Consider the following 19,778-nt stretch of genomic DNA (forward strand, 5'->3'; position numbering starts at 1 on the left):
TAAAGAAAATGGAGTAAAATGCTAATTGTAAGACTCCAGCGGATGTGTTAGAGGCGACTCACTGCAGAATTCTTGCCTCTTTTCTGTATGTTTGATGACTTCCCTATACACATGTAGAAAATCATTCAAACTTCCTTATCTTTTGTTTCATCCACTGGTGTGTTTCTTTAGCATTGATGAAGTGCTTCCTGCTTCCTGGGATGGGGGGACCCTATGTGCAGGTCCTCTCTAATAACCCAGGTGAGGCTGAGAACATTTCGTGGAAGTTCCACAGATAATTGCTAAGTGTCATTCCCAGCCACTCATGTCCACCGGCTTCTGCTTTTCCGATTTGCCATCAGTGTTGACCAACCTTCACATGGTAGGCCTGGGCGGTTTGAGGGCTATCAGGCAACTCTTGGCTACTATCCATACCTCCACACCCATGGGAAGGAGGTCGAGAGCACTTTGATGACTGCTGAGGTCCAAGTAATCTGTTTCCCCCAGGACTGTCTCAGGAAAGGTATCATTGAGCAAGTCCCCTGCACCTCCCCCCCAGTTTTCTATCAAGGAGAAGAGTGAGCCCTGCCACCTAACCACCCAACCTATACATTTATTACGAGTATTGACTTTTTTGACACTGAGTCGTTCTTTCCCGGAAGGCGTTGTCCACACCTAAGAGTTCTGCTGTAGATATCAGGTGTGTTTGGCAATAGTCACACGTTAAGTCAACAGCATGCTATAAACATTCAGTCAGCCATGTTGGGGAGTTGTTTCTGCATCTCAATTATAGTAAGCAGTGACAAAGGGAAGCTACTGTGTGTTGGCTAATTGGATTTAAATTTTAAAAATTAAATTTTTTTTAAAAAAAGGAAGTAAAGCTAGTAAAGCAAGCCCCGGATTTAGGATGGGTTGTGCTCCTATGACAGAGACAGATGCGCGAGCTTCAAGGCCATATCATAACGGCTTCAAACCAGAAGTTTTGGGTGACAGCCTCTGTTGGGGGTGATGGCGTTCCCTGCCTTCTTCTCTTTGGAGACCTAAACACTACGCCTGAGCATCTGGGATGGGAGGGACAGAGATTCTGATAAGGACATTGATGCCATTTGCCTGACACTTAATGGGTCACCAAGAACTTCAAAATAGCTTTAGATGAGGGGCCCAGGGCAGAGGTCCTGAGAAATATGTTGTTCACTTCATGATCCGAGGCCTGCATGAGGCAGTCAGTAAATACGCACTGATTGATTTTTTCCCATAGCATTTAATGTCTGTGCCTTTCATTCGGTAATTAATCATTGTGTGACATCTCCTATAGCATTGCACTGAGTTGTTATTTATTTTTTTATTGCTATTTAACTTTTCACATGGTTATGCATTATCACCCTTGGCTAGAATTTAAGATACCAGAAGGCAAGACTGTGCCTTGTCTTCTACACCCCACTGTGTCTAGCACAGTGCCTGGCTCACAGTAGGTGCTCAATCAATGCATTGATTAATTAAGTCCTCCTTCTGCCTAGGGCCCATCATGCTTCAGAGCTAACAGCTGTCACCTGGACCACCCTTGGCCACAGGGGCACACAGACAAATGAGCTTTGTCTACCTTCCCTCCGCGAGCAGCATCAAGGACCCTGAGAGGCAAATCTAAAGTGAATTTTAAAAACATGTTCAGTGGTGGTGCAGAGCAATCCTGCTTCCAAGGAAAGGCCTCTTCCCCCTCTCTCTTCAGTGCCACTGGAGCGGCTCGTTCCATTGAAAATACAGCAGGGATTTGTGCCGCACTGCTATGCAGCAGGGGCGGGCCGAGTTCATACCAGCCATCAAGGGCTCAGCATGGTCTGGAGGGCTTTGTGCTCAGACACTCAGGCAGCCCAGCTCAGACCGAGCACACCCCTCTTCCTGCTGAGGCCACAGTGCAAGTGTTTCTGTAAGTGACTTTTCAATAATGGCCCCGTGCCTAAGAAGGATACCAGTATCATTGTGGCTGAAAGTTTCTCTTCTGCCTCCAAATCTTGACCTCTCCCTAAAATATCATAATAAGACTTTTTTATTTGGGCAGAGAAATAATCTGCTGATTTATGTTTGGCTGGGAACGGAAGAACTAACGTTGACCCAACACCTGTGATACGCCACAGACCCTGTCATGTGCTGTCCTATTTATTTGTTTATTGATTTATTATTTTGTGTACTGTCTTATTTAATCCCAACAGGAAATTTCTGGTAAAATTTTAGCCCCACTTCACAGAGGAGGGAAGCAAGATTCAGAGCCGTTTTGCAACTCGCCTGAGGCCACATGCTAACAATGAAAGTTTGATTCCCTAGGGGTCCCTAGCCCCTCTGGCCCTGGACTGACGTCACTGCTCATACCACCTCCACATAAGCATCAGGAGAGCCTCTCCTTTACCCACGTTTCTAACCACAGAGTTAGAGTTTTTCCTAATAGCAAGGGGGTGGAAGGGGCTTGGTGACTAGAGTTTCAGATGCCCCCAGAGATGTCATAAGCGACTCACTTATTATTCAGGGAAATACCCAACAAAGTGATGACTTCTTTCCTCGCTATCAGTATCCACTACCAGCTGTTCACTTGGATCGGGGGATATGAGGGATTTAACTCTGAATTCATGAATGCCGCTAAAGCTCCTTCAGAGAGGAACCACGGGGATTAGTGCTTGTGGGACCCGAGTGCCTGGTAACTCAAAGGACCAGGGCACAAACAGCATGTTTTGATGGGGCTGTGGAGAGTGCCTTATGCATGCTAGGGTGAGCTGGGGGAGCACAGAAGGAGGTCTGTGCCTTGGGAGATGGGCCTTCAAATCTACAAGAAAATACAGCAAATAAAACTGTTAGATAACATCTGCCTTGGGCACTGGACAGAACTGCCATTTGTTTTCTATGGATGTCTGCTTTGCTGCTGTAGACTTTTTTTCCTGGTTCTGCAATTTTTTTCCTTCTTCTTCAGCATCTCTCAAGCTGGATTTCCTGTCAGATTGCACACACGACATGCTTTGTTTCCTATGATCCGTATCACAACCCTCGAACAATTCCTTCCCCCAGTTTGCAGAAGGGAAACCCAAGGTCATCCCAGAAACAGAGGAGGAACTAGGATTTGAGGACAGGAATTCTGACCTCCAACCCTGGACTAGATCTGTTAGAAAAAAGCAGCTAATTCCTTGCTTTACCTACTATCTAGGATCTCGTCAGGGCCAGGAGAAGCCCTTATGCTGCTGGACACAGGTCCTCCATGGCCTAGGTTCCCCACTGGCATGTTTCCAGACACCTCATCTCATTGTTCTCCGGGGCTGGAGTTAGAGACAAAGAGAAAGGCATTCATCAAGGCCAAGCTGGATTACCCTTTTCCCATTTTCTTAAAAGTCAGGATGTAAATCACACTTGAAGCTTCCTTGGAACATGTGGGCGTTAGCAAATCAGACAAGGGTAATGTGTTTCTAATCCAATGGCTTTCACAATGTATGATTTACATCTTCAGATTGTTTCCTGGTGGTTTTCTGGGTTTTTATTTAGCTTGGCATTCCCACATCTGCTTTGAGTTTTATTACCTTTGGCCATGGGGGACTGTGGAGGAGCTGCTTATTCAAGAAATACCAGAACATACATAACAACAACAATCAGACTTTTAAAATACTTCTCCAGTCTCACACTTCAGCAAGGCAGAGCTGTGTTTTACTAAATGTAAAAAGAAATAAGCTTACAATTTTATTGGTTACGTTTAGCTCCAATTCTATAGCTCCCTCCATCCTCAAAGCTTATATATTCAAAGCAAACAACAACAAAACCAGAAGCCAAAAAACCCAAACAACTCAATTCAAAAATGAGGACTAGAATTGAGATTTCTCCAAAGAAGATATATAAATGGCCAATAAGCAAATGAAATGAGGTGCAACATCACTAATTATTAGAGAAATGCACATCAAGCCACAAAACTTAGGAGGTTGGCTGTACTTTACAACGACCACCCCCCACCCCCCAGAAAACCCCCAGTTTCTGTGAGCATATGGAGAGCTTGGAAACTTGGAGCATATGGAGCTGGTAAGAATATAAAGTGGTGCAGCCAGTGTGGAAAATGGGTGAACAGTTCCTTGAAATTTTAAATAACAGCAGTATCCTATAATCCACAATTCTACTTCTGGGTATATACCTAATGGAATTTAAAGCAGAGATTTAAACAGAATCTTGTACACCAATGTTCATAGCAACATGATTCACAGCAGCCAAAAGATGGAAACCATCAGTTACCCATCAACAGATGAGTATACAAACACTGTGTGGTCTATACATACAGTGGAATATTATTCTACCACGGAAAAGAATGAGGTTCTGATACATACTAGTTAAATCAGATGAACTTTAAAAACATTGTGCTAAGGGAAATAAGCCAGACACAAAAGATGCATTTTGTATGATTCCACTTAAATGGAACATTTAGAGTTGATCAGTTCATAGACATAGAAAGTAGAATATCAGTTACAAGGGGCCCCAAGGAAGAGGGGATGGGAAGTTACTGATTAATGGGTGCGGAGTTCTCATTTGAGATGATGAAAAAGCTCTGGAGGTAGATGATGGTGATGCACAACATTGTGAATGTACTTAATGCCCACGAATCACAAACATTTAAAACGCTTTAAGATGGAGGGTGCCTGGGTGGCTCAGTCTGTTAAGTGGCTGCCTTAGACTCAAGTCATGATCTCAGGGTCCTGGGATCTAGCCCATCGTTGGGGGGTGGGGGGAGGGGAAATCCCTGCTCAATGGGGAATCTGCTTCTCACTCTCTCTCTGCCTGTCCCTCCAGCTTATGCTCTCTCTCTCAAATAAATGATTTTAAAAAAAGATTTAAGAAAATAAAAATAAAAAATGGTTAAGGTGGTAAATTAATGTTATGTATATTTTTACCACAATTTAAAGACTGCCCCAAACAAACAAACAAACAAACAAGCTCCTGTGCATTAAGGCAGTAGATTGTGAAGATTGAAATTGATTTCTACTTTCTGGGCACCAAAGGGCCTGGGTGACCTGCTTCACCCCCAAAGCAATGGTTCCTGTCATGGTTTGACCTTTTGCGCATGCTGTTCCTTCTGTCTGGAAAGCCTTTCTCACATTGCCCTTGAAAATATCTGCTTATCACAGAAGCATTAGCTAATTCCCCTCACATCAGAGGTCTTAATGTTCCCCTGGTTTTCTGAAAGCATTTACACATGCCTTATTAAATCACTCTACCTTGCTTTACAATGATTCCATGAGGTAGACTGGGAGTTTCCTACCTTGGGGACAATGTTTTACTCATCTTTATATCCCCTGCACATAGTAGCACTCCTAACCCATAGTAGGAGCTCAATAAATATTTAATTACACCAGTTGGTCTAAGAAGTGCTTTGTTTTGCTTTAGTTCTGCGCAGGGTGGAGAAGCAGGGGCCGCAGGGGAGACGAGAAGTCGTAAGTGCTCAGAGAAAGCTGTTGCAATTGACAGCAGTGAAAGAGAAACATCAAGGAAAAGAAAGTATTTTCTTCCCCTCCATAGGTTCTGCTTCAATAGCATTGCTATGGCATCTGACCTGGGTAGGGTTCTATCCTCACTCTAGTGTGGCTCTGCAGTCTCCTTATTTAACCTGGCTGAAACCGACCTTTCTCAGCTAGGCTGCATGAAATGCGGATGGCGAGGACCCAGTGAGATAGCCCCAGGAAGCAGGAAGCTCCTGGCCCCTGCTGGCTGCTCAAGGCCTGCCTTGTGTCTGCTGAGGGGGCTCCTCCTGGTAACTACTTTTGCTCAGTGCTCATTCCACCCGCCAGGACTTTTCTCCCTTCTCCCCCACCCGTAGTGCAGGTTTCTTCCTTAGTGGCCAGCATATTTTGTCTTCATAAGGAATTCTCTCAGCAAGGTACCATCTTGGCTTTTCCAGGGGAATCATTAACTCTTTCTTTTGCTTCCTTTAGCAATGGGAAGGGAGAGAATTAGGGGAAGGGCCTTGGAGCACAGCTGTTCTAAGGTCATCCTTAGCTCAAATCCCTTTCCGTGGCTGCAGCACAGGGCCAATGCCCCTCATGCGCTGAGGTTGGCAGGCCCTCTGGTGCCTTGGCACGTCCTCCAAGGCCTTTAAGCTTCTCTTCTCGGGTGAATCACAGGGCTTTTGTTCTCGCCCCAGCCCTCCCTATAGTGGGGAAAGCACTTCCCCTTCCCTCTTATTTCCCACCCTCCTTTCTCTTTTGTGAGCTTTCAAGTCCCCCAATTAAATAACTGGTAAGTTTTCTTTGTGCCGAGCACCAAACTTTGCTGGATGACTTCCACAGTAAACATATTTCTTTCCCTTTTCTTTCTGCCCTTGAATTCTTATGAATCCAGCCTTCTCATGGGGGAAGAATATACTGAGATGGGATGTTAAGGGCCCGTCACGGCAGTGAAGGTGTATCTCAAACCCACCTCGAATTCCTTTTATTCGTGTGTTCAGGGAGTGTTTATTGAGTGCCTCTCGGGCCCCAGACACCAGGCTAGGCACCGGGAGGGCCCCTTTCCATGAGACATGGTCCCTGCCATAAAAGAACATCTGGGGAGTGTGTCACGGCAAAGTGGCTTGATGCCCGATCTACGGAGGGAGTTCAAGGTGGAGAGACCGCGTCACGTAACTTGCTCTCAGATGGATGCAGTGGTGTGGGTGTGGCTGTGGGACGGATGCACAAGGATGGACAGATTCCTAGTCCGCTCCCTTCTAAAAGCCACGCGCATGCTCCTCAAATGAGCTTTACAGGATGTGCGGGGTGGAGGGGTGCGGGATGGCTGAAGAAGGAGGCAGAACAGGATAAAAGAGTTCATTCTTTCAAAAGGCAAATTATTCATAGAATCACAAAACAGGGACAGTTATGCTTTTTTGCCAACAATGCTAAGCGCTTAAGTGCAGGGGAGATGACCAAGGGGAGGTGAACAGTCCACTCTAGGCTCACAGTTTCCATCTTCCGCTCGACTTTTCTCCTAATTACTTCCTAGAGAATCTATTCTCTTTGGATAAATAACCGTGTGATGTAGCTAACACATGCATCAGTCAGTTTTGATTTCAAGGTGGTGTTCAGGAAGTCCTGGAGTCTCAGATGCTGAGGGAGGCCATGATTTCCCTGGCTACTCTTACCAGCTCTTACCACCGCTCTTCGTGATTTCCTTGGGCACCAAGAGCCTATCTGCATTTTCCCATCCTATTTGCCCTCTGAGGATTGTTTTCCTCCTCGCTTCCAGGAAGGAGCACGATTGAGAGTCAAATTCTGCCTCCAACTTTAAGAAGAGTTAGGTTGTGTCTTGTGGTGTGCGTGTGTGTGTCTGTGTGTCTGTATGTGTACGCGCCCACGCACCCACGCACAACCATGCCGGCCACCATTCATTCACTTAGAGGAATTTTATCAATTACCTTGGGGTCTCACTTTCTCTCAGACCATTGCCCTCTGAATTTCCTAAAAGCTGCATAACACCCTTTCTCTCTGGAGACCAACACTCCTAAGGCAGATGGTAAGTACACTGTGGCAGTGTGTCAAATTGTGCCTGAAGCCAGCAGCCTGGATACTGCTCCCTGACCTGTCAAAAACATCTGTTTAGCACAAACCACATGGCAGTTTCTCTGAAGACTAAAACAATAGCCCAGGAGGTAATTGCTATTTCAGTATTCCTTCTGGCTTGAAGTGTGCTGAAGCAATACTCCATTCCATTTCCATCTGTATTTACTGAACACTCGTTACATTCTGGGCACTGGGCTAGGCACCATGGGGAATATAAGAGAAATAGAACACCATTTATTGGGGAATATGAAACACCCACACTGAACAGTCAGAACCAACAACGGATACAATATAATCAAGTGTCTATACACAGAATGGTCAGGGGAGGTCAGAGAAATGAGAGGTCCTAAGCTGCTAAACCTAGAAAAGACTTCCAGGGTCAACCATCATTTGGCATCCACTGACTAAATATTTGCTGAACGCTGCCGGGGCTGGGGCTTGTGGGAGATGATGGAGGGAAGAACAAAACTCAGTTCTTTAGAGACAGTGTTCACGTTAATAACAGAACTGGAAGCAGAATCCATGTCTGACTCACAGTTCGTCCAGCTGATAATAAACGATAACCTGGTATGTGTCAGGCACTGGACTAGACGCAGAAAAACGGCACTGCCTGCTGACGAGGCGTTGAGGCGTGTCTGATACTTGACTAGCTGCATAAACCTGCACCAGTTCCTCAACATCCCTCAATGCGCTTTTCATCACTATAAAATGAGGATATTACAGGGGCTCCCTCATAGAGCCGATTTGAGCATTAAATGAAGAAAAAATGTAAAGGACATAGCACAATCTCTGATGCGAGGTGAGTGCTTAATAAATGTCATCTTTTATTATCATTACGGAGCTACTTCCGTGGAGAAAACATGGTCCCCATCCTTAAGACTCTTATCTTAATTCTAATGGTGAAATAAGCATATTCCCAGATCAATGTGTCTTTCTGATGCCAGGCTTCAGGGAAGATGCAAAAAAGTAGAATGAAAGTAAACAAAATGAGAATAAGAGTGAAGAGTGTGAACATTTCATAGGATGGAAAGGGCAGAATGTTATGAACAGTGAATTTTATTTATTGCTTTTCCAAATCTACAAAACAGGCAGATCTCTAATCCTAGAAAGTAAAACATCCAGAGGCCATCCTGTTCATGCCCCTGTCTCCCATCTATTAATTAATTAATTATTAAAGAGTACTAATTAAAAACCCATTATCCTCCCACTCAGACTCCAATACCATAGGTATCGTGACCCATTGTCATTTGGCCTTGAAGTACTCTGGAATGCTGGAGTACTGAAAATAGCCAGGGGGGAGGAAATAGTAGAAATGGCTCTTGCAAGGATAGGTCTTGGGAAGCTAGTTCAACAGGGAGGCTTCTTCCTTTCCTATCCCCACCTAGCGCAGAGCAGAGTTCAAATGTCAATGTCCAGCAGAAAAAGCAAATTTTAGAACTTACCCATACAGGGATATGCCAGGGAACTAATGTGGGAGCTAGAACAGGCAGGGCAAGAGGACTGTCCAGGTAGAGGTGATGCTGGCTGAACACAGAAGATACCTTTTGATCGTAGATGTGATCAAGCTGATACGAGACAGGTAATCCATCATTAAATGTACAAGAGTGCCAAATACAAACTCCCGCTCCCAACGGTGGGAGAAAGAAGCAATTTCATTGAAATCAGGGCAGCAGTTAACCAAGCTGGAGTTCAGAATCATGTTACTTTCTAGGAACGGGGACCAAAGAAGATCCATTTAAACCAAACACATAAAATGAGAATAGGTAGTAAGCTCTGAGTGCCCGGCGTTTCCTTATAAGCGCATCAGCCATGGTGTGGGCAAAAATTACTCCATATTCTAGCCTTTGGTATGGATAACCACAGCTAACATGTAGCCTGAGAGAAGTCTCATGGCCCGGGTCTACATGGGACTGAAACCCCTACTTCATTAATTCCTCCTGCACAAGCACCCCCATGAAGACCAGTAGAGGGGTCAACATGCACCAGCACACATCCCGAGGCTCCCGCCTCCCCAACACGATGCTTAGTGAGTGAAAGAGTCTTCCCATTCCCTTCAGCTTCCCTGTTACCCTAGCAGCGAAGATGTCCATGCAGGAGACACATGGCTTAGCCCCACTCCAGTCCAGATTCAAATCAAACACCGACACTTGCCAATATTGCTCGAAATGTCCCTGCGGTGGAGACGACCCTTCCTCGAATTTCCTCCTGCTCCCAAACTGCCCCCAACATACTATTGTTTTTAAGCGGCTCATGTGTTAATTAAAAATAGGAATCAATTGGCCGCATCTCTCCACTCCAGGCTCCTGTGCACACAAGGATTAGAGCTGCCTCCACTTAAGTCAATTAGAGATAAGGAGAAGCTGACATTTCCACAACCTGCCTTATCATGCTGCTCAAAAAACAGCTCAGATTAAAATGTACAAAGATGATTTCTTTAGTCCTTCTCCTCCTCCTCTACCTTCTTTTAATCATGACGAAGAAAGCTGACAGTCCAAACTGATGGTGGAGATGCACGCTCTAGCCTGGGGCGACCAGCCATCCTGAAATACCCGACCTGTCAGTATGAACACTGCTGCAGACCAGGGGCTCTTGCTGGATGCTGGGGGGCAGAGAAACATTCGACCTATGCCTCGCTTTGGGGCCGATAATTATGGTGCAGTAGAAAGGGTAACCTACAGCTAAGACATCGGTACGATGCTGCCTCATGCACAAATTAACCTCTTTGGCCCTTAGCTTCTCTGAGCCTCAGTTGCCTTACCCGTGAAAGGGGGCAGTACTGTTGCCCACAGGTACTTCTGTGAGGCTCAAGAGAAGGCAAGTGTGTTCAAGTGCCTGATACAGAGCCTGCTTAATCCATGTTTTGGTTGAATCAGAATGCTCTGGGATTCACATGTTTTCACATTTCACATTCACATAATTTCTGAATGGAGAAAGGAGACAGCTCACAAATGACCCCATCTATCATAAACATTTCTACTTGTTGATCACAGGCCTTTATTCCAGGCAATTTAGATACACATTACCACTAGAGTCACCCAGCACATTTGCTAGTGTGATCTCCACTTTAAAATGGGGAAACCGGAGATCAGAGAGATTAATTAACTTGCTAAGGTTCACCCATCTGGTGAATGGAGAGCTGGGATCTGAACCCAGAGCCCATTATGTCTCCATTACCTCCTGCCCCAGCGGTGTTGAGCAACCGTGGGAAAGAGAACAATTGCCGTCTCATGACCTTCACAGTGAAGAGAACACTACCTTATTGACACTGGCCTGGGAATGTATTAGCAATTTTCCAAATTTGCCCACTCCATTAGCTAGGCGTTTTCTAGCTACCTTTGACTCCTTGCCCACCCGGCCTCTGGGAAATGCTGAGGACAAGCCTCACACAGTCTCACTAGCCACCTCCAGCTCCTTTTCCACATCATCACTCAGTACGCCTCCTCTCTCATCTGGCCTGCCACCCTTTCTCACAACCACTACTGGCAGACAATGGCTGATGTTAATATGGTGCTTACAGCATCCAAGAGCTGTGCTAGGGTCTGTAATTATGGCTAAAGCCGAGCTGTGGACATGGGTGCACTGCCGAGATCCTCCTCCAATGAGAACGTGGTGCTCCAGAGGCAGGTGCCACTCGCTGCCAGCCTCCTCAGGGACACTCTTAGCTGGAGAGAGCCATCTTACTCAAGGGTCTTTCCTCTTTCCCAGGCCGCCCACGCTGCAGTAGACCTGGCCACCTCGGCCTGCTGGGGGTTACTCTGAAGGGCCATTGTCAACAGAGGCTCCTCCCTGTGGAGTACACAGAGGGGGTATTGGCCTCACCATCACATTCGCATTGTCTCTTGTCCAGTCCTGCTTCCTTACTCACCTTTCCACAGGTGTTCATTTCAAGGACACTCCTCAACTAACAACTTTTTGCTAACTTCTGTCTCAGGCTCTGCTTCTTAAAGAACCCAATTTCAGGGTCAGGTAGGTCCTCCTAGTAACCACACTTTAGAGCACTTTAGAGTTGAAGAAACAGTAATTGGTTAATAAATTGGTTGTGTCAGAAACCAGATTAGTCTTAGACCAAAACCCCACATACACTCTTTTGTCTTAACAGGTTTTACTTACATGTACCTGCTATTCACTGTATGTACTACTGAATTTTCACTATTTTCTACCCTGAAACTGTCATTTCTCTGTTCATCTGTTCAATCTGGGAATGACTGTGGCAGATTAAACATGGCCACAAATTATTCGATAGCCCCACCATTGAGAGGTGGGTCTCAGTTATGCTTTCTCTGAATCTGACCCAGCCTCCGTGCTTTGATAGACCAATTGAGGGTAGCAGTAGTGACACTGTGCCAGTGCAGGCCCAGCATGAGAAAACTGACAGCATCCATCATGGTCCCTTTGGAGTTCTAGGTTACTACATCAAAGCCAGTCACCCCTCCTAGAGCGATCACATAGAAATGTCCTGAGTCTCCATGGACAGGAAAAGAACCCCAAGTGTATGATGACTATGATCTTACAAAGCAGCAAGGTATGTGAGGAAAGCTCTCTTGAACCCTCTAGATGTACCTATGCAGTCACCAGCCAAATACTACTAACGGACCCTAGTTCATACAACATGAAGCAGAAGAATCGTCCAGTTGAACTCTGACCAAATTCCTGACCCACACATCAGTATGGTTGTAGTATAGTTTAACAACAACCTACTAGATGAGAGGCATACCTCCCAACTTACTCTGAGAAGCCCTCTACCCTTGTCTTCAATCTCATGGCTCCTGGAGACTTTTTCCCTCAGGTACACTACTCTGCCCAGCATCTCAACCCTCCCCAACCCCATCCTTACTCTTTATCTTCACACTGACAAAGAAAACAACTCACACCTAAGTGTAACTCACTGTCTCTTCTGGACTTTCAAACCTCACAAACGAATCATCAACATATACGACCTCAGCTTCCCTACCACCCACTTCTTTGCTGGCCTTTGAAGTCTGACTTCTATCTCTTCCATTCTTTGATTTCAGAGTCTTGAAGTATAGTAGATGTTTATGAATCACAATGTCTGGTGGCATTTTCTTAGTTTAAGTGACACTTGCTTTTGGGAAGCCATTCCTGAAATTCACCTCTACAGACTAGCATTACAACTGCCGGCTCTCCTTTTTGAAGACTTTCAGCATTCATTCATTCATGCAACACATATTAATTGAGAATCTGTGCTCAGATGCTCTCCGTGACTGAAGGTTCCCAGACCACTTAGTAGCCGAGAAAATGTCTGAGTCAGAAATGGGGAGTCCATTTACACGGTCATAACCAATCTCACCTAGATTTTAAAGATCCCTATAGATGATTTCCTCACCAGTTCCTGGGACCAAGGCTGTCCTGAGCTTTGTCCTTCTGGTCAGCTGAGTAATTCCCGTCTCTGGCTCCATATCACCAAATACTGATTCTTGGGTCTCGCTTCTGGAGATTCATTAGTCTGGGGTAAGACCCAGCAAACAGTGTATTTTAAAGGGTTGCTGAGTAGTTTTAACACACAGCTGGAGCTTGAGAGCCATTGGCTGAACTAAATCCCTCATAATGCAGCCTAAGATTGTCTCTTGCCCATTGCTCTATGAAGGCAGACAAGAGAATGGAGAATGTTTTAGACTCTTCAAGTTTTCCTGAAATCTCCTTGCAGCTTTTCTGTCCCACGTTAAATGATCCCAGTTCCTCCAACCTTTCCACATAGGTCTTATTTGTAGCACTTTAATCACTCTGTAATCTTGTTTTGATTTAGCTCAAATAGGTCTGTTTCCCTAGAGAAAGCGTTTCCAAGTTAGATGCCTCTGTTTTACAGAAACACATAACCCTGATAGCTCATCAATTCAACTGTGCATTGCACAGTAGTTGCAATGAAATGCATATCAGTAAAGACTTCAGCAGATCATTTTATTTTATTTCTGCACTTACATTAGCTAAAAAGGAAACACCACACAAATCAATGGATGGGCTTTTCCCCCGTTGTCCCTCAAATATTGTTAACAATGCATTTGGTCATCTAATTCATGAACCAGCTGATTTGTATGGAGCTTGACTTTGGTTCTCTCAAATCTCCTACCCTTCTTCCAGTAATTATTGGTAACTTCCAGTTACCAATAATCCTAAGGAAAAAAAGACTTGCTCAGAAGCCACCCTGTACATGCTGGACTTGGAGGGACAGGGAGATCCTGGATGGCCCCAGCAGTTAATCAATATATACCCATGAGCTTGATTAGCAACCATGAAATGACCCATCTCTTTCTTTAATCCAGGAAACCAGAGCCACTCTTTGCTGTTGTATTTTTATATATATCTGTATCTTTTCATATATATGTATCTTTTCATATAAAAGACAGCAATTTAAATTTTACTTTGCATATGATTCCAAAAGAAGTTGAACCTATTATTATATTAGAAAGAAGAGAAACATGGATTGATGGAAAATTCAGATATAAAAGTCTTCAAAGATCACACAGGGGAAGCAGAAGGTAGTGATGTATGGCTATAGAGTTCTTAATAAATTAGGAGTTGAGGCAAACATATCTTGACTCAAATATGTGTAGATCCCTTTTAGCACATACTTGGACTGAGGGGTGCCAAGTGGTAGTTTTCAGGAAAAAAAAATTTCCCTTTAAGAGTAGTATACATATGGGGCGCCTGAGTGGCTCAGTGGGTTAAGCCGCTGCCTTCGGCTCAGGTCATGATCTCAGGGTGCTGGGATCGAGTCCCGCATCGGGCTCTCTGTTCGGCGGGGAGTCTGCTTCCCTCTGTCTCTCTCTGCCTGCCTCTCCATCTACTTGTGATTTCTCTCTGTCAAATAAATAAATAAATAAAATCTTTAAAAAAAAAAAAGAGTAGTATACAGTTGTCAAGATAAAGTAAGGGCATGGCAATAATGACTGGCAGCTGTCATAAGACACAAAGGATAGAATCAGAGTTAAGCATCATAGATCAATTTTATTTGGGTGGATTTTTAAAAAGCTTTTCCTGCTCCCTGAGTTCCTAAGAAAGAGTCAAGATCTAAGGATGTTCATAAATCAAACTGCTGTCTTAGACACCACCTACGGATGGTGAACAGATATTAAAGAGAACTGACATTTGTTGTTTCCCAGAGTCCTTTGAACTTCTTGATGGAGTGGAGCCAACAGACTCCTGGCTTCAAATTTCATCTCTACCATTTATAAGTTTTATGGTCTTAGGACAGTCGCCTAAATTTTTTATCTTAAAATTGTGATAATATCTGATTGTCAAGAGGACTCAAGAGAATCTTTATGAAGTACCCAGAGCTGTTCCTCCACACACAGGATGCTCAGTAAATAACAATAATAATAATAATAATAATAACAGTATTGTTATTATTATTATTATTATTGGCAGCCCTTACATTACCAACACTAGACAAATTATAAGATCACTCAGAAATTTGATGTTGTATTATCTGGTGATTCTATGATGCAAATGTGAATGGAGACAGAATTTGGAGACCCTACTCACCACCTCCTAGGTACCACATGCAAGATATTACCTCTTATGGAGACTTACAGGTAAAGAAGAGTTGGGTTCGTCAGAACTAACTGCATGCTTCCCCACCAAGCAGGTTTCTGGTCCTAGTGAAGTCTTAGGTGGGAGAAGGGGCCAGCAGAAGTTAAGGAGAGATATGTCCCAAGATCTCAATTTTGAATTCAGGGTTTTTCTCCATGCAGCCAACCCTGGAAGTAGCTAATCTGATTACTGTTCAGAAAAGTAGGGGAGGCATAATATTTACCTAATGCTACTTCAACATATCAAATGACAAAACTCCTGATTTTCATTCATTTAGTCTCTGTTAAAGGCATCAGAGGTTATTTGCTGATGCTACTTAAGAGAAATAAAAAGAAAAATATAGCTGTATTATGGGATGCTTGGAGTATGTTATATCGGAAATGCCCCTGAAATAAGCTTTAGAAAACATGTTGTTCTAATTAGTTATTATGATCAGGTATCTATGGAAACAGCTATATATTTGTCCTTAAGCCAGACAATCATTTACTCATTTAATAGCATACAATCCACACAAACCAAGCTTACTGCATATATATATCTCAGCTCCTTGCAACACATGCAAATACAGTGCAGAAAATAAAATGAAAATAAACAAATGGAGGGAAGTGGGGCTGTTACACTGGGACGGTGCCCTGCCTACAGTGAGCAGTAACTAAGGAAATCGAAAGACCCAAAGTTGATTTTACTCACACAGCATCAGTTTTGAATACCTTCCCAATGGTGTAGCAGGGGAAGAAATTGTCCTATTAGAAGCACCGCTTCAGCTACATTATGGGTTAAATGGGTTAACTGGGCTTTTGTTGAATGGCCTTGTAACATAGTAACCATTTATAACATAATTTCTATGGGAGAACGTGTCCTGAATTCCAAGTACCCAACTCCTGAAACACAGCTTCTGGGTGTGATGAAGACTTCCTGTGTCCTCAGGAAACAGCCGGGTGAAGTAGGAGAAGCCCTAGGGTTAATGTCCATGGATCTGGGTTCTAGCCCTTCCCTTGCACTTAAAACGTGACAGATTGGAGACTTTCAACTTCTCTAGGCTTAGCTATGTCAGCCATGACATGGAAAAGGTGGTATCTTTTTCATCTAGAATATAAGCTCCACCAGGGCAGAACCACGCCTGTCTTAACCACCTTGGCTTCCCCAGCGCCTCAATAAATATTCGGTGAGTGAAGGAAGACATGAATAATTGCCTACATCTCAGCTTTGTAAGCAGAATCAAACGGGATAATGCATGTGAAAACAATTCAAGAAGCTGTAAAATGGAATACAAATGAGAGACATGATAATTATAACCTATTGTTACAGACAGAATGTCACCTTCTGTGCGTTCCATGTAAATGAGGATGTTTGTGTTCGCGCTAATTCGAATGGCTGAGCCGATATCCAGAATACTGAGTGCTACAGATGGGCCATGCCACCTCAGAGAGCAGCAGGGCTGGTGCTACAGGGAGGGGGGAAGGGTGGGAGACTGGGAAAGTGAGTAGGGGTAGTTAAACAAGGGAGCACTTTGGCTGGAAAATGGGCTAATTAGGCCCAAGGGCTGACAGCAGGCAAATATAGGTATCCTTGTCTTTTCAAGAACCATTCCATGGACCAGAAGGCTATTCTCCCTGAGCCTGTGCAGAAACAAAGAAAAGCTAGACCAAAGAGACTGGCTTCCACTCTGGTCGTCTTTTTTTTTTTTTTTTTTTTTTTTTTTTAAAGAATGAAAGTGAAAAAATGAAAGAGCAGTGCTTGGCCAACGTGTTAGGAAGGACACAGGTAGGGCATACATAGAAAAGAGGATTTAACATGTAAGTGACTGAAGCAGAACTCGACTGAGTCCCCCCACACCACAGTTTGCCAGCCTGCGGATCATTTTTGCCTGTTAATAATGACTCTTGTGATTATGTTGTTGGGGTGCCCTCAGTGCTAACGTTCAGGCTGTGAGTCAGGGGAAGGAAAGAGCGAGCATGAAAAGGAAAAGTTCTCTAGGACGGTGACCCCGGAGTCTTTGTTTGGCATGTGACATGGGCATTCAGAGTCCGGTTTTTCTACACATTATTCAGAATCTTTTACAAGCATCTCGGGTACAATCAAGCATCCGTTTGCAGGGCGTGATTGGGATATCTATAAACTAGGAGCCAATCAGCAGCTCAGACCTTAGCCACAGCATAGACAATGAGAAGGTAGACTCTCTGATCACTGCCCAAAAGATTCCACGCCACAGCTGGGAAAGACTCCCCAGTCAGCTGGCTCATCTCCCCTGGAGCAAGCATAGAGCTACTTCCCATGGTGACCACCATATCAAGACAGATAGCCACCTGACAGGGCATAGTCACCTTTCCTGCTCCAGCAACCAACCCTGAAATGCAATCTAAAATGGCTTTATATCTACTTTTGTGGTGCCCAGTTAAAAGGGCCCAGGAGGAGGCGAAAAGAGTCTCTTCTACATTACAGAAGAGAAAAAAAGACAGAAAGATGACCTTCTCCCCAAGTACTTACACAAGACATTCTTCTATGCCATTTTTCAAGTTCTCCCTCCCCCTGTGTCAAGCTCATACAATATATATTTTTTCTCATGATGCAGGGTGTAACTTTTCAAGAGGGATGGGGTCATCCTGTGGAAAGGGCACAGGCCGGCCATTCAGAAGCCTGAGGCTGGAGCTCTAGCAATTCTTCCCTGTCCCTGAACTAACCACCTCAGAACCCAAGCCTCAGGTTTCCATCTGTTCTGTGAAATAAAACAATACTTGCCTGCTGCTCCACAGGCCCATCGTGTAAATCCAAGGAGATTATATATGTCAAAGCACTTTGAGAAATTAAAAGCCCACTCTAGAAATGAGCTATTGATTAAAGGAAGTCTAGCAGTACCTTCCAACCCGCAGTACCTTCTCCAGGCCTAGCACATTTACTTTTCAAACAAACGAACAAACGCACACAGCTGTTAAGGGGACGACTAAGTTCTATGTAGCACTTTGGAAAGGTTACAAAGTTCAGCAAATTGTCTGTATTTTCTCTCTCTCTCTCTCTCTCTCTTTTTGAAGATTTATTTATTTACTTGGGAGGGGGGAAGGGTCAGAGAGAAACCTAAGCGGACTCTGCACTGAGCGCGGAGCCTACATGGGTCTCAATCTCACGACCCTGAGATAAGGAGCTGAGCCGAAACTAAGAGTCAGATGCTTAATTGACTGTGCCACCGGGCGCCCCAAATTGTTCGTATTTTCTAAACCCAGTGCCATATGGGTCTTCTCTTCGTGACTATTTTCCTACCTAGAAACTGGGTAGAGAATAGACATTTGTTCAGTGTTACCATGGCGGGACTCAGCATAATTAAACAAAAATGACTGTAAATTAGCCTGGGCATTCACAGGAAGCTTTATATGTGCAATCTCTCTGAAGCATTCCTCATTTCTATGCTTAAACACCTGATCCAGTCAAACTGGCCAAATGAGCAAGAGGAAAGCTCTGATTCTAGGGCCATAACTCTGTAAGTTCATTAACTGTGAATTATTGTTTTGAACTGGGCTTGGCTTCCAAGGCCAGAATCACACATTCCTAAACTAATGTGCCTGACACCAGCAGAAAATGATCTCCACAATTCTCACCTTGAACTCATGGAGAACTCCCACCTCATCTGTTACCTGCTCTCTGGGTAGGTGACTCTATCCAAGTCTGCAGTTTTGCCTTTAATTATCCTCCACATTTAAGGGTTGAGGAAGCATTTAAGTGGGAGAGGAAAATACACAGCACCAAATTATTCAGCAGGTGAGTCTATGTTCAAAGGCAGGGAGGAAACACCGCATAATACGGGCAGAGAGCTCTCTTCCTGGTAATATTCTCTAATGCCACAGACTCTCCCCCAGGCCAGGTATGGGTATGAACAGCTAAGGCAGCCCTACTGTGCACTGGCCACTGGGCTGGACACTTGGCATACGTAAATTAATGGGTTCCCATATCTGCATTTTAAAGTCTGCTTTTCCAAGACTGGCACTAATACCAGAATTCATAATAGCTTGCACCTCATGAGAATTATTCCATGCTGGACAGTCAGCTGAATGCTTTGCATGGTGCTTCCCATTTGAATTTTACAGCACAGTAAGGCAGATCTTAAGATTGTACATGCTTACAGATAAGGAGGCTGGAACTTAGGAAAAAAACAAAGGATTTGCCAAAGAAGGCACCCATACATGTCAGGGCAGGCATTCCTGCCCCACATTTTCTGACCCTGAAGACTGTGACCCTTCTCCTTCATCAGCTGAAGCAGAATCCTAACTGAGAGAATGAAATCAAGTATTTCTGTTAGGGGCAATTTTCTTTTGCTCTCTCTCCTGGGACCTTAGTGACGGTGTAAGCTGACTTACTATTATTATTATCATTATTAATACATTATTAATAAATTTTCAAGGGGAACCTGATGCGAGGGCTGGGGAGCCTCCTCCCAGAGGCAGGAGACAAAGTGAAAATATGGGTGTCTATCAGGAGGGCAATGGAGCTGCAGGAAAGGGTACATTTGATTGTCTTCCCCCTGGGCTGGGACTTGGCAGAAAGCCAGTTCCCAACATAATAAAGATAAAACTTAACCTCTGGCCCTCCACCACCTTTATAAATCTCCCTTGGAATCTCAGTCCGTCAAGGTCTTTGCACAACAATGCTTACAAATACGCTTGGCTTCCAAGGACTCTGCCCAGGCAGCCAGAGACACCTTACCATCCCCGCCCCCAT

General features: G+C 44.4%; 1 protein-coding gene and 1 long non-coding RNA gene across 6 annotated transcripts in view; one reads left to right on the forward strand and one right to left on the reverse strand.

Annotated features, from left to right (window-relative positions):
• Nucleotides 1-2,865, forward strand: part of LOC106006981 — a 42,396-nt gene extending 39,531 nt beyond the window's left edge. For all 4 annotated transcript variants that reach the window (XR_001181413.2, XR_001181415.2, XR_001181417.2 and 1 more), the window contains one exon: nucleotides 1,497-2,865. This is a non-coding gene — a long non-coding RNA (uncharacterized LOC106006981). The remainder of the gene's footprint in view (nucleotides 1-1,496) is intronic.
• The window catches only part of NTM (neurotrimin), a 948,645-nt gene that overhangs the window by 790,357 nt on the left and 138,510 nt on the right, over nucleotides 1-19,778 (reverse strand). The gene's annotated exons all lie outside the window — the stretch shown is intronic.

Source organism: Mustela putorius, unplaced genomic scaffold (genome assembly GCF_011764305.1).
Source record: "Mustela putorius furo isolate JIRA1106 unplaced genomic scaffold, ASM1176430v1.1 tig00000460_pilon_pilon_pilon, whole genome shotgun sequence".
NCBI classification, from domain to species: domain Eukaryota; kingdom Metazoa; phylum Chordata; class Mammalia; order Carnivora; family Mustelidae; genus Mustela; species Mustela putorius.